Below are 9,319 nucleotides of genomic sequence, written 5' to 3'. Positions count from 1 at the left end.
TAACACCTACCAGTATACCAAATATCACCACAATCCATAAATGCGTTATGGAGTTATGAAGGTACAAAAAAGCGGAAACACAAACACACATACACACACACACACACACACACACACACACACGCACACAGACGCGCCAAAAACAATACCTTCCATTTCATGGAGGTAATAACCGTAACGTGATATAAGCACGTGAAATGAAACTCCTGCTGCCCCCTACCCCGTACAATTGGTACTGCAACTGACGGTTCGGTTCGGTTTAACATTTTCAATCCACCTTGTACGAAGAAAAAAATGGAAAAAAAAAACTCTTCTGGGCTGAGCCGAGGAGTCGAAAGTGAAGCATTGGTTTGTCCTACTTTTTCTGAACACCCACGCACGTATCTTTGCTAATTTTCCAAGATCTAGTTTCTGAGCCAATACAACCACGTTGCAGTCCACGTGTCTGATCGTCAGCATCTGCCTCAGACGGTTTCAGAATTATATAATAGGTCAGAGGATATCGTTGGTCAATCTTGGCCTTTTGCTGTGGATTAACAGGTCGTTAGACAGGTTTTTTCTGGCAGTTTATGGTTATCTCTAAAGTTAACTTTTTAAAATAATTAGTTGAAACAATGTCTTTCTGTACACAACGATTTGGATCTTTTGTTGATATAGTATTAATGGGCACTCACCAGGGCAATCCGTGTATGAAGGTATGGTCGGTACTGGCTTATACTAACTTTAAGTGTATTAGAGATACAGACAGTACTTGATTACTTGATATTAGCCAGAGACTAACGTTACTAGTATTACAAAACGCTTACCCTGGCATTGGGAACATATATCGTAGTCCTACCCCAACATAAAATATTTTCAACTTCCAACACAGCATGCTTGAAAGGTTTTGACAATTTACCGCTATCGTTTGCAATTTTAATTTTGAGCCTCATTTTTTGTGGTCTTAATCAAGTTATTGGCTGAGGACTAACAGGTGGGAGCTACTACCCATGACGCCATGCGAGATTCACACTTTCCAAGATGGCGGCTGAACATGGAGCGGGAGAAACTTCTGCTAAACTTCGTCCCTGGAAGACGAGAAACGTCTGTTTTAGCTGGTGAGTAGTGCGTAACTTTGCTCTCTGTATCCTTGTGACCACTTTTGAACAGTCTTGCCCGGGAAGACGCCGTAACACTACAGAAATATGACCGAGTTTTTTAGCATGTTGCGTGGCATACACGAGGCCGCATAAATTATGGTAATTGATTTTGACCAAGCACATGGTCTGACAAATTTAATTTGCATATACATGACACTTGTTTAAAAACTATAATAGTATGGATACTTGATGTCTTTATGAGTTATTTGTGATTATAAGATGGGTTTACAGTTGTATTTCAGTGTTGAAAAGTTTTTTGTTGCTTGATGATGCATGTCCTTGATTTTACATTTACCTTTTACAGGAATTCAGAATATTTTCAAACTGCTTTGTTTTCCTATAATGTTCTCTCAATATGATCCGTGCTATATAGTGGTTGAGATTTTGTTTGAACTGAATTTCATGTGTCGTGTGTTGTCCGCGGTTACAGTTTTGAATTGTGTTCATGTCCACTTTAGATGCTGTACACCATTTTAGTATTACCGGTACTATTACCTGAATTTTTGGCCATGACAGTATGTTTTCTCTGTAGCTGGCAATGTTCTGTCTACATATGTGTTAGAACTTTTCATATTGATTGTTTTGATGTGATGTGTGATGTGATATGTATTTTTATGTGATTGTTGTAGATTTGATTTTGTTTTCATTTATTGAAATTGCAACAGTGCAATACAGGTGGGACACGGGCAGCAGTTGCTGGTGTTTTGTCCCACTCATAGGAACAAATACAGGACAGACAATACTCATTTCCACTTGAGTTAAGTGGGGAAAGTTTAGGGTAAAGTGCCTTTCCTAAGCTAGGGCACAAGATCGGTGGCATGTCAGGACTCGAACCCGGGACCTCTTGGTTCCGAGTTGAGGCAGAGCACTCTGCTGTTGCGCCACATGACCATATAGCTACTGGGGGTTGTTTGGTCATGATATTTTGTTTAATGTTGACTGCAAGTTGTGCCTGTGATTTTTTGTAATTTGTATTTCTTTTACACCCTAGGTTTGGGAATCTGATACTGTATACCTGACCATGTGGGACCTGTCCATGCTCCTGTGTGTGCTGTGGGACCTGTCAGCTATCCTGTACCTCAGAGTCTATATTCCAGGAGGACCTTTTTGTGTTCCTGTCACATATCTACTAGAGAAGAGAACGTCGGACTTTGACTGTGAGTTTGCTTTATTTATAGAACTCTTTCAAAAATGGGGTCTGCATGCTGCAATGCGTAATCGGTCGTTTAAGTTTTGAATGATGCAACGCCGGGTCGTTCTGAATAATATTAAGCGTTTTTTGCCGTATGCGTCTATGCTTTGCAGAATTTTGCGCCTTGTCCTTTCAATTTTGCATAATTCAAAGTGGAACAACTCAGATTTACCTAGTAGCACGAATATGAAGAGTAAATCGTGGTCGTTGCCTTGTTGAATTTAGCGCGAAGCGTGATTGGCTACTATCATGCAGACCCCTAAAAATGACGAAAGATGTTGGGAAAGGGTATGTTTAAGTGATCATCTGAATTTTTAGTTCCTAATTGTTCACCATTGTTGAAACTTATAAGCCCTTCCTGCTATTTGTTGTCATTTCTGAAAGAGTTCACATTTACTAATATGTAATTAAGGTTGTGACTAACAATAGTAATATTTTATTGCTGCTAGATATGCTGGAGTACATTTTCCTATTGAAGAGAGCACTTGCAGTATTGTCTATTGTTTCATTCTGTACTAAGCAATGGGACATATTTTCAGAAGCATTTGTGATCAATCTGTTTTCCCTGATATTCGCTTCATCATGATCAAACATCCACTGTTTTTAAAAACCATTTCTGAACTATAGGTGAAACACATAAAAAATGGAGAGGCCACAAAGAAGAACCATTTTGACTACTCAACTCAAAACTCACTTTATTCTTAACGTACCCAGATCATCGATCTTATAACGTTGCAGTCACTTCATTCTTGACATACTCCGATTGATCTTAACGTAACGCGTCATTCTTATTCTTATTTTAATCTTAACATAGTCCCCAATCGATCTTATAATGTTGCGGATCTAAGAATATCTTAAATTTGCTGTATGGACGTCAAGCTCACACTAATGTCGCCGTTCGAAAGGCTTAACACCTTTCCTACATACATATTTCATTCCATTTCGTTCCATTTTGGAGTGGATTTCAGGGAAAATCTTTGGTCACATACTAATTGTTGGAAATACGTCCTATTTCCTTACAGGAAATGTAAAAGGCAATGTTGTGCTTTCTTTCTGTAGTATGAATGTACTACGGCTGTGTATGATTTTGGAAGAGAGGAATTGAGTAATGAGTTGGAATCAGCAAAACAAAAGTGCATTCTGTTTATTTTGCAAGGATTAAATATAGTTAAGGAAGCTATTATATAAATGTAGTAGTTAGGGTTCTCACCAGCGTGTTTCATCAGAGCTTAGGGGCCCTCAGATGCTGTGATTAAATTTTTACCCCAGACACTGTTTTGCAACCAGCGTCGGAAAAAAACATAAAAACACGTAAAGAATGAGACCCACTCTCAACCCATGATTTGTCTCTCAAAATGTGAGAAAAAATTGTCTTCATTAGTTGTTCTGCAAAAATTATATCTTGAAGCGAATAGTTTCAGTAGCAGTAAACAGTGTCCTATGTTGTCAAACATATCACATCTTTAGTAACTTGACATAGAATTGCTTAATAACTTTAAAGTTTTTTTATTTAGGCCAATATGTTGATTTTATCATACGGATGACATCTTCACGCGCATGAATTTTTGTCCGTTTCCAAAAAAAAAGTTTTTGACCGTACTGTTAATCATACAAAATGAGGAAATATATGTCGTATGATGCAAAAAAAAAAAGGGATTGAAAAACGATACTAATGTCATAGAATGCCAAAATCAATTCAGGAAAAGAAATGAAAAGGTTAAGAAATGAAGATGAAGATTTAATTTATTATTTGCCAAACCATGTTTTCAGACTTAGTTCGTTCAACCTTTATGACTACTTAGATTTCATAATGAAGGAAACTTTTTTGGCAAACTTTTTTTTTCCGCACGCTTGCGTTAGTTTTGGGGTTCCCAGAGGATGTCATCCATACAATCAAATCAACATGGCATTATTAGGAACTAAAAGATTTCCTTGCTGGCATTGAAAAACTTAACTCTGCTTTTACAAAACCTGGCCCTCAAAATGAAGAAATGGTGTTTCAGAGGGTTATACTATAGATTGATACCCCCCATAATGCACATTGTGCCCAGGCTACTAGGTCCCCCTATGCTGTGAAAAAATCCTGGTGAGAATCCTGTATGTCATAGATAGTTTAGGTAGTATAACAAAAACTGTAGAGAGATCTCGAGTTACAGTGAGGGTTGATGAAAGTCCAGTGTCCTGCAGGTACGACCTTCCCCTACACTTAATTATGGTCTCTGCGAAAGATTACATTCTGAAACATTTGTAAGAGGATTACATTCAAGTGGCTTAAAATTCAACTGTAGTCATTTCTTAGGTAGTATAACTAATAGGTAACTGAAAACAGACAGGTAAATTGAGAGGTTTACACATTGTATGTAAAGCCGGTGTAGCCTGCATTTAAGTAGACAGCACCTGTTTTTCAGTCAATTATTATTGCAGGAACTTTGCGATGTGTGACGGAAAATTTTCTTAAAACCAATCGGCATCAACTTTGATGGACAAAATTGACAAAAATCTTGGGAAAAGATTAAATAAAACATGCAAAGGAACACTGAGAACCACTCTCAACCCCATGATTTGTCTCTGAAAATGTGGGAAATGGCGTTTTTAAATTGCTTCAAAATCCATTATTTCCCTCTAGAGAGCCCCTCCTAGATTGCAAACACTCTCTCTCCCCCCAGGTCAATCATGAACCTGGGCTGACGGAAAAAGATTTCAATCTAGCTAGAGACCTGATACTAGGTAGTGTAACACTAACAGACAGTTGCAATGAGAGGTTGACACATTATGTAAACGCTTCTGCTTCTACGTGAAATGTAGCCCGCTTTTAAGAAGGTAAGTAGTTTATCTTCAATCATGGAAAGAGGTTTATAGAACTTCAACAATGTCGTTAAAAATGGGTGTAGTTTTGTTTTGCTGATTCCTTTTGAAGTCGTGTAGATTCCAAACTTTGTTATCACTACTTGTAGCAATACTAACCTCCTGTTGCAAAATTTAGGGTTCATCTCATGTTGATCTAGTAGAGTTTGACAGTGATGTGTTACGCTGACAGACTTTATTTCATGAGCTTGAAACAGGAGAGTTGAATTGTTACAAGAATTGATTACAAAGTTTGTCAATGACAAAACACAATTCCTCTTATTCTGTATGTGTTTAAAGGGACACAAGAGTTTCAATAAAATCTGTCATTGTGCCGTGCATGGTAAGTCTGAAAAGTGATTTCTACACTTACTTCGTTAGTACATTGTAGTTTAGAGCACTGCCGGCCGTTTGAAGTTGCGGCTAGTGCCTAACGTTCACAAAGTGGCTGCTGCCATTTCCCACTCCCTGCCTTTGCAATGACGCAATCGCGAAGTTCTTAAGAACCTTGTCAATGTCTGTGCGTTCGCTGCAATTCAATTTTGGTACTTTCTCTGGATTCTTTTCTATTTTGGCTGTTGTAATTGCACACCACACACGTGGGCATGATGGAGAAGAAGGAGACTAAGTAACAATAACAATAAGACAGAGAAAAACAATGAGACGGTACCAAGATCGAATTGTATGGATTGCTCGGATGTTGACAAATTACGTCATTGCAAAGGCGGGGAGTGGGAAATGTCAGCGGCCACTTTGTGAACGTTTGGCACTAGCCACAACTTCAAATGGCCGACTGAGCGCACTAAACTATGATGAACTAACAAACTAAGTGTAGAAATCACTATTTAGACAGACCATGCATGACATGGGCAGATTTTATTGAACCCCTTGTGTCCCTTTAAAGTTCTCGCACACTGTATGTGACACTTTTCCAACTCTTCGTAAAATTACACTCACAAAAATCTTGTGTTGTTAAATGCCAAATTGCCCACAAATTGTCCCGTTGGATTTGTCTAATTAATCGAGTGAAATTTGTCCAAAAAAAATTTGGTTAAGTTTTGTTGTGCTGATTCTTTTGTATGTAAATTTTCCCACCAAAAAAGGATGATTGGTACCCTCACCTGTTTAATTAATTGGATTAAAATTTTCCCGCCAAAAAACTTAGTATATAGAGCACTCTAACCTTGAACTTGGGCCCCCCTCCCCACTCTTCCTGCCCACCTCCCACACTTCTTCCACAACTCAGAGTATGTTAGTTACACTGTTTTCTCGACTTCCTCGCACATGTAGTCACCACACTCTGCTACACAAACACTTGGTTTATCGAGTGCAGTTTTTCCACCACTTAGACTTTAGAATAATCTCTCGCTCTCCTGGTCGGTCAATTGCACTGGTATACTGATGTGTCGAAGCATCAATGTCTCCGGAAAGACATCCCACGGGGAGTACACTTAGTGCATTGACCGACCAGGAAGAGCGAGAGATTATTCTAAAGTCTAAGTGGTGGAAAAACTGCACTCGATAAACCAAGTGTTTGTGTAGCAGAGTGTGGTGACTACATGTGCGAGGAAGTCGAGAGAACAGTGTAACTAACATACTCTGAGTTGTGGAAGAAGTGTGGGAGGTGGGCAGGAAGAGTGGGAGGGGGGCACAAGTTCAAGGTTAGAGTGCTCTATATACTAAGTTTTTTGGCGGGAAAATTTTAATCCAATTAATTAGACAGGTGAGGGTCCTCATCAGTTTTGGCGGGAACAGTGTGACAGTCCAATCAACAATTTTTGGGCGCATTCAAGTGGCCAGCTAAGATAGTTTTCAGGTGGGAAAGTTTAAGTGTAAAAGGTCCAAGTGATAATGTTGGGGCAATTTGGCACAACTACAAGAAATGAATTTCAAGTGGCTGGATAGGATACAAAATTTGGGCAGGAAAACGTGTTCGGAGATTTTATGAAGTGTAAAGGTCCAAGTGACAATTTGGGGGGCAATTTGGCTCATTCAACTACACAATATGGAGATTTTTTTTAGGAACATGGATTTTAAGCGGCCGGCTAAGTTTTTTGGCAGGACATTTGAAGGGTAAAGGTCCAAGCAACAATTTTCGGGTCAATCTGGCACATTCAACTACACGTAATGAAGAATTTTCAGTGACGTACAATTAAAGCAGCCGGCTCAGTTTTCAGGAGCTTTTAAGTGTAAAGGTGCAAGGGACATTTTGGGGGCAATTTGGCTCATTCGACTACGCAATATGAAAATTTTTTTAGTGATGAGGATTTAAAAGTTTTTGGCAGGAAAACGTATTCTGAGATTTTGTTAGATATAAAGGTCTGAGCAATAATTTTGAGGCAACTTGGCACAACTACACAATACGAAGAGTTTTCAGGCAGAAAAACGTGTTCGGAGAAAAAGGTCCAGGCAATAATTTTGGGGCAATTTGGCTCATTCAACTACACAATATGCAATATTTTTAGTGACATGGGTTTTAAGCGGCTGGCTAGGATAATTTGGGGGTGGAAAACGTGTTCGGGGATTCAAGGTCCAGGCGATAATTTTGGGGCAATTTGGCACATTTAACTACACGATATGAAGATTTTTTCAGTGAATTTAAGTGAAAAGGTCCAATTAGCGACAATTTTTCAGTGATACTGGCTGCGGCTACGAAAAACGTTCAATGGCTCCTCACAGGAAAAAGGCACGCAGACCCTCGGAGTAGGGTGAACAGGGCAAAAGGTAGAAATGTGAGTGCAGTGTGTGCACCTGAAGGCATGTGGAGTGTTGTCTCGTGTTAATAAAGAAACCATACTCACACCTCCCCATCTTCTTTCACACCTCCCCATCTTCTTTCACACAGCTCGACCGATGAAAGTTTGGTTCCTCCTCCCGCTCAGTCTGGTCTTCAGGTCCGCATCTTGAAGACAGAGAAACGAAAGTCAGTGGATTGAAAACAGCAATTAGCCTTACAAGAAATTATGTCACACAACATGCAAGTCTATGACATTTACATGTAGAATGCTGCTAAAATTATAAACCACATTAAAACCCTGATTTTACTCAAAGACTGGTCTGCAAAGATTTTCAGGAATCAGCAGTCTCCTAACTAAAAACATAATAAGTGATTATGCACCAATATGAAAAGAATCCCTGCACATCTGGCTATCAGGACGCACCTCTGACTGCTACTCTTCAGCATACGTCTAACTATGTAGATAGAGTTAGACTGGAGCATATAGGTATATAACACTACATAACTGATAGAAAAAGAATGCAGATTTCTCTCACCTGATACTCGTCACTTGTACATGGTTTCTTGTCAGGTCTCGTCTGGTGGGGACAGGTTCAACTGCACTGCTGCTCTTCAGGATACACCTAATGTAGAAACAATATGTTAGTATGGGGCAAAGCTGTAACACTAAAATAACTAGAAAAGTGAAGAATGCAGATGTCTCTCACCTGATACGTTTGTCACGTGTCAGCCTGAAGTCTCATCTGTTGGAGACAGGTACAACTGCGCTGCTGTTCTTCAGGATACACCTAACTATATGTAATAAGAAAGAAAAGTTAGTCTGGAGCAAAATACAAAACACTAAATAGCCTCAGAACACGGGGAACAATAGACGTTAAACCAGATAGATAGAAAACTGATAAAGACACTGAAGAAGGCAGACTTCTCTCACCTGATACATGTACTCCTGTCACTTGTGGTGTCTTGTCAGGTCTCATCTGGTGGAGACAGGTACATCTGCACTGCTGCTCTTCAGGATACACCTAATGTAGAAACAATATGTTAGTGTGGGGCAAAGATGTAACACTAAATAACTAGAAAAGTGAAGAATGCAGATGTCTCTCACCTGGTAATGTTTGTCACGTGTGGTGTCTTGTCAGCTTTCATCTAGTGGAGACAGGTACAACTGCACTGCTACTCTTCAGGATACACCTAACTATGTAGAAAGAAAAGTTAGTCTGGAGAAAATACAAAACACTAAATAGCCCTCGGAACATGGGGAACAATAGACGTTAAACCAGATATAGAGAGAGAAAGAGAAAGGCTAAGGAGAACTGCTAGAAAAAGTGAAGAATGCAGATTTCTCTCACCTGATATGCCTGTATCTTGTGGTGTCTTGTCAGGTCTCATCTGGTGGAGACAGGTACA

Source organism: Branchiostoma belcheri, unplaced genomic scaffold (assembly GCF_001625305.1).
Source record: "Branchiostoma belcheri isolate BF01 breed outbred unplaced genomic scaffold, Haploidv18h27 scaffold30, whole genome shotgun sequence".
Classification (NCBI taxonomy): domain Eukaryota; kingdom Metazoa; phylum Chordata; class Leptocardii; order Amphioxiformes; family Branchiostomatidae; genus Branchiostoma; species Branchiostoma belcheri.
This window is presented reverse-complemented; position numbering follows the sequence as displayed.